This window comes from Podarcis bocagei (genome assembly GCF_964188305.1).
Source record: "Podarcis bocagei genome assembly, chromosome: 8".
Classification (NCBI taxonomy): Eukaryota; Metazoa; Chordata; class Lepidosauria; order Squamata; family Lacertidae; genus Podarcis; species Podarcis bocagei.
The window spans coordinates 863117-869459 of record NC_138133.1 but is presented as its reverse complement, the minus strand read 5'-3'; positions in this window follow the sequence as shown (position 1 = coordinate 869459).

The window sequence follows — 6343 nt, the reverse complement described above, 5'->3', positions numbered from 1 at the left end:
CCTGTCCTAAAGGCACACAGCATATTTTACAAGCCAGAGCATTGCTTTCAGCCCAGATTTAGCTGCTTGTGTGTTGTGCAACTTGTTTAAATAAATAAATAAATAAATAAATAAATAAAGTAAGTAAGTAAGTAAGTTATGGAGGGAGGTGAGCATTGCATTTGCAGGAACAGCATTCCCCAGACACCTGGATGAGCATCACAATGCAGAACAACTGCATCAACTGTCTACATGCAGATGTCTCTGGCCAGATGGAGAGATTTGCAGCCTGATTCAGTGGATGCTTATTTAGAAGCCAGCCCCTCTGGGTTCACTGGGACTTCCTCTCATACAAGGTGGCATGGGATTGCACCACTAGTCCTGCTCAAGGGCGAAACTGGACTAGATATGGCTTAATAAGCAACAATTTTATATTTTACTTCCCTTGGTAATGTTTTCTTTTGAAATGTTTAAGATAATTGTTTTGTTTTGCTAAGTTTGCTGCATTAAATGTGCATACTGTAGTCGACCTCCTTTGTAACGTTTCATTTTGAAATCTTTAAGGTAATATTTTAGTTTTCTGTTAATTATGTTGCTTTGAATGTACACATTATGTTTGACTTTCTTCAGTCATGTTTTATTCTAAACTGTTTTATTTGATGCTTCAAGATAGGTTGTAAACTGCTTTGATATTTTTTCTTAAAAATTTAAAGTGGTATAGAAATGATTAAAGTAGTATAGAAATGATTAATAATTTAAATACAATGCTAACTGCAATATGCAAGCAAATTAAGTTATTTGAGACAACTAATTTATAGCAGCAAGATGAACTCCAGAAGGCCAGGTCCACTACTTCTGAAGCCAGAATAGCTGGATCTAAACGGATTGGCTTGCAAGTGCTAGCCTTCTGGTTTCATTGTTTTGAGGATTAGGCTGGGTGGGTGCGTAGCATAACGTTGACGCCTGATCCTATGCAAGCTTACTCAGAAGCAAGTCTCACGGTCTTCAGCGGGCCTTCTTCTCAAATAAGCATGCACGACCACAGATGCCCATGGGCAAGACAGACAAGCAGAGCAGATGCCAGCAACCACGGTCCCGCTCCGTTCAGTGTGCGGAGGAGGGCTGCAGCCTCAGTGTGGCAATCTGTACGGATGAGATGGCGCCCCCTTTGCCGCCCCGCCGGCCCCTTCTCCCGTCCTCGGCCGCGACGGAGCCGCCTTCCGCCCCCCGCCCGGGGCGCTGTGCGGGCACGCGAGCGAAGCGAGCTCGGCTGCCGGAGCAAGACCAGCAGCGGCCTCCCTCGGCGGGCGCGATTCGGGCGCGGGGGGAGCCGCCCGAGAAGCCGCCTCTTTGTTGGCGCCGCTCCGGAGCTCAGCAACCTGCCTGACAGCCGGCCTGGGAGCCGCGCCGCGCCCTCCGCTCCCCCGGCCGCCCAGGCGGGAAGCTGCCTTTCCCGGCCGGGCCGGCGCTGAATAGCGGCTTTGTGCCGACTCGCGTGCAGCCCCCCCCGGCGGACACGGCCGTCACGTGAGGGATTAGCGGGGCCCGGGAAGCCGCTGCGAGGCGCGCACAATGAGACGGGAGCCCCCGGCCTTCTCCGGCCCCATAATGGGATTAGCTGCTCCATTTCAAGTTCCATACACCATGTAATTTCTTTTTAATTAGGATTAGGTGGCGGAGGAAAGGCAGCCAGGGCTTGTGAAAGGGAAGGAGAGCGGGGGGGGGGGATTTCATTCCTCCTCTTCCCTAATACTCGGGTGCCTCCCACGCGCTTTAGAGAAGAAGAAACTCCCCCACCCCCGAGCATTCAATGCCCGTCAAGAACGAACCCCCCCTTCTCTGTCCTCCCCCAGCCTCTTGCAGGCCGCCAGACACATGAAAGGCTTTCTGCTCCCTTTTTCTAATTTGCTCCGCCATTTCAAGTCATTTTCTCTGCGATGTCGGCCTGTAGCGAGGACCGGGCCGGGACACGTTGGTCCCCGAGGCAGAAGATCCAAACAGCACACCCACAGCCTTCCCTAATTAAAAGGGGGCCCATCCACCAGGAGGGAACACAGAAGCCGCCTCGAGTCTGCATTACGGAGCCCCTGGACACTTTGCAAGCTCAGGCGCTCCACAGCCAGCCACCGACATGCTGCAGCACAGAGGAAGGGGGCCACAAGATTGCAAAAATCCAAAGCCTGTGTTTTAACAGATTTGTAATGCTGAGAATCCCCCCCCCCATTCATTTAAATGTGAGTTAGTGCAATAAATGACAAATTAAAGGTAAAGGTACCCCTGACCGTTAGGTCCAGTCACAGAAAACTCTGGGGTTGGACGCTCATCTCGCTGTATAGGCCGAGGGAGCCAGCGTTTGTCTGCAGACAGCTTCCGGGTCATGTGGCCAGCATGACATGGCGAACCAGAGCAGCACACGGAAATGCCGTTTGCCTTCCCGCCAGAGTGGTACTTGCACTTTTGACGTGCTTTCAAACTGCTAGGTGGGCAGGAGCTGGGACCAAGCAACGGGAGCTCACCCCGTTGCAGGGATTCAACCCGCCGACCTTCTGATTGGCAATCTCTAGGCTCAGTGGTTTAGACCACAGCGCCACCCACGTCCCCAAAATGACAAATTACTATCCTGCAAATAGAGACATTAATCTTTCTCAGCTAGAAGGAGGAAAAAAGGTGTCCTGCATGTGCCTTCCCTTCCAAAGAACACTTTGTGGTCAAGACAAATTGTTGCCTTTCACAAAAGGTACATTTGTGACTGAAATCTTGAGTTTCTCCAAGAAAATTTCAGCACTGATACCTACGTTCATCTTCTCTAAGGCCACACTCGGCATAAAACTCAAATGAAACTGTAAATGTTGGTTTTATGATTGAGTTTTTTTAAACAACAAGTGCCTTTGTTGTTGTTGTTTAGTCATGTCCGACTCTTCGTGACCCCATGGACCAGAGCACACCAGGCACTCCTGTCTTCCACTGCCTCCTGCAGTTTGGTCAAACTCATGTTGGTAGCTTTGAGAACACTGTCCAACCATCTCGACCTCTGTCATCCCCTTCTTGTGCCCTCCATCAGGGTCTTTTCCAGGGAGTCTTCTCTTCTCATGAGGTGGCCAAAGTATTGGAGCCTCAGCTTCAGGATCTGTCCTTCCAGTGAGCATTCAGGGATGATTTCCTTAAGAATGGATACGTTTGATCTTCTTGCAGTCCATGGGACTCTCAAGAGTCTCCTCCAGCACCATAATTCAAAAGCATCAATTCTTCAGCGATCAGCCTTCTTTATGGTCCAGCTCTCCCATACATCACTACTGGGAAAATTATAGCTTTAACTATACGGTCCTTTGTCGGCAAAGTGATAAGGTCCTTATGGAGCCACACTTGTTTTCTAGATGCTTCCCATTTTTTGGAATTGTCTGTATTTGGAGCATTAATAATTTTTTTAGAAACTTCCATCCATCTTGGATTCCCTTCTATTTGAGTTTTTCTGACCATGGGATCATACCCAGTAGCTCCTTAAGCTTCTTAAAATTGGCCGCCTTAAAATCCAGAGTGCAGGTCTGACTACACCCAACTTTCCCTTGCCTCTGTTTCATGAAACCCAAGTGGGCATGATCACTTCCTCCCAAGTTTCTGAGTACTTTCACTTTGTTAATCAGTTCCTCCCTGGTTCCTCCTTGATGGTGAGGATCAGGTCCAAAATAGATGATCCTCTTGTGGCTTCTTCCACCTTCTGGGAAATTTGTTTATGTAAATCATTTGATGAAAATCACAAATATACTTGATGAATGTATATACTGTGAGTGGGGGCATATAACTGTCTCCAGTCACGCTATTATATCTGGCTTGGGCTTGGGCTTCTGAACATGTCTGGACTATACCATGCAAATGAGAATACAATGGTTTTCTTAATTACATAGAGAGAAGGAGCTGAGACTGTATAACCCCCCCACCCCCAATCTTTTATCCTGTTGAAATGCTTTTCTTTGAGCTGCACCCTTTTTTCTCCCTTCACACCACGGATGGTTCTGGTGGCTTCAATAATATACAAAAAACAAAAGCACCCCATATGCTTCTTAGGCTAAACAATTGCTCCTGTTTAATCAGTTTTTCCCCAAGTACCCAAGCAAAGATGTGGGTTTTAACCTGTCAAACGCTACAAGATGAGGCTGATCAAAAGCTCTCTGGAAATAAAAGGCTGGAACTAACTTGAGGGATGTTCTTTGTTGTTCCATTGGTGTTTGCATGTGAGGGCTGCTTACTGTCTCATGCTCATCTTTGCCGGCAGATCCTGTGGAAGGAGGCATTGTAGGCTGCCATGCAAATTATAGCTTGCAGGAAAGAACCCTTCATCTGTTTGTGTGAGATATATAAAATAAAGATACTGCTCCATTTGGCTTATTAGGAGTATATTCTTCAGTATCAGGAACATGAATGGATTCCACTTCCTACGTAAATTCCTCTGTGGTTATTTTCCAGCTCAATTAAAACACAGAATGAAACATATGAAAGCAACCCTACCTGAACTACATGCTGCCCTGGGCTCCCGTGGGTGGGATAGAACACAAGTAAATAAATATATAAATTCAGGAAGAAGTACATAAATTCAATCAATAAATTTGTGAAGGTGCTCATGCCATTGTGATAAGGTGGTCTGAGGTATCGTATATGTTTTCATTTGGGGAAACGTTGCTCTGATGTATATATTCAGGACACAGTTCTTGGGCACATTATAGCCACTGCAGCATATATGTACAGGGAAGCAAGAAATGTGGAGGGTGCTCAGAAGGTCAAAGCCAAAAGCAGTGTTACTCAATTAAACCAAGTATGTACAGGTAGCAGTACATGTGTAAAAAATGATCAAGGGTCTGGAAACCAAGCCTTATGAGGAGCAGCTGAAGCAGCTGGGTATGTTTAGTCTGGAAAAGAGGAGACGGAGAGGAGATATGATAGCTTTCTACAAATATTTTAAGGGCTGTTACAGGGAAGAGAGATCAAGCTTGTTTGCTCCTGCTCTGGAGGGTAGGACTTGAACCAATGGCTTCAAGTTGCAAGAAAGGAGATTCTAATTAAACATCAAAGAACTTTCTGAGGGTAAGAACGGTGGGATGTGAAACACAAGAGCAGTCAAGTACAACATTCCTAGAGTGAACATGTTTGCACATGGGGAGGAATGTTTGTCCAGCCAGCAGGTAAACTTCCTGTTTCCTTCTGGGCTGGGACAGACTTCCTCTGCATGTGACTAGAGGTGGGTGTGGCCTCACCTGTGCAGGTAATGACAAAAGCACAGGGCAGGGCAGCCATCTCTCTTTTACCACATGCATCGAAGAAACAACATCTACTGAGCCAAAGATGTCCTCTTGGCCAGCCAAGAGAGGACAAAGGGACTGTCTTCTTATGAGATAGATTCCAAGTGTATGTTACTTCATTAAGCTACATCTGCCTTCTGAGATCTGATTGTGAACAGAATGTGAGCAAACTCTTTTTATACTTTTGTAAAAGACTGTGTCGCCTCTTATATTTTATGAGGGAATAAGGGGAAAATACCAGAACAGTTATTATAAAGGCTTTAGCGAGCCTGAGCAAACACATCCGTTGCAAAGTTTAAAATAAGGGGAATGTTACTCTGCTGAAATTGTGGAACTTGTTAACACAAGTTGGATAAGGATATAATCAGACAATATATCCTCTCCTGCATCAATTAACATTCCCACAAGAACTGTTCGACAGTGGAACAGACTCCCTCAGGAAGTTGTGGATTCTCTTTCCTTGGAGGTTTTTAAGCAGAGGTTGGATGGCCATCTGTCATGGATGCTTTAGCTGATATTATTGCATTGCAAAGGGTTGGACTAAATGACCCTTGGGGTTCCTTCCAGCTCTACAATTCTGTGATTCTATTATTCTAGGTATCTGTGCCTTCCTACACCTGGATCTGCCCTCTGGAGCATTACTTGATCTGTGCACCAACTGTTCAGGGTGGTTGCCAGCCTTGGTTACCACATCCCCTTTGGAGTGTAAGGCCTTGGGCCTCTTTAGATAATGACTTTCGTTCCACAATACTTATGTCAGACACATTTTTGAGAGTCCACAGGACTTTAGAAGAATATATACAATATATACCAGCAGCATTCATGCCATTTTCTTTTTCATACCAGATCGTCTGCTGCCTCTGTTCCCTCCCACACCCACCCACAAGCTGTCCTACTTTGTTTTCAAGTCATCCCCTCTTCCTTTCATTCTGAGTCCCTTTCCTCTTAGCACAGAGCATCCTGGGCAATCTGGAAAAGTAGTGGATTTGCTGCTACACTTCTTTCTCTCCTCCTCCTCTGTACCTGTTTTCATGCCTCTTGCTGTGAGAAGGAGAATGTCCTTGCTGCTTGCA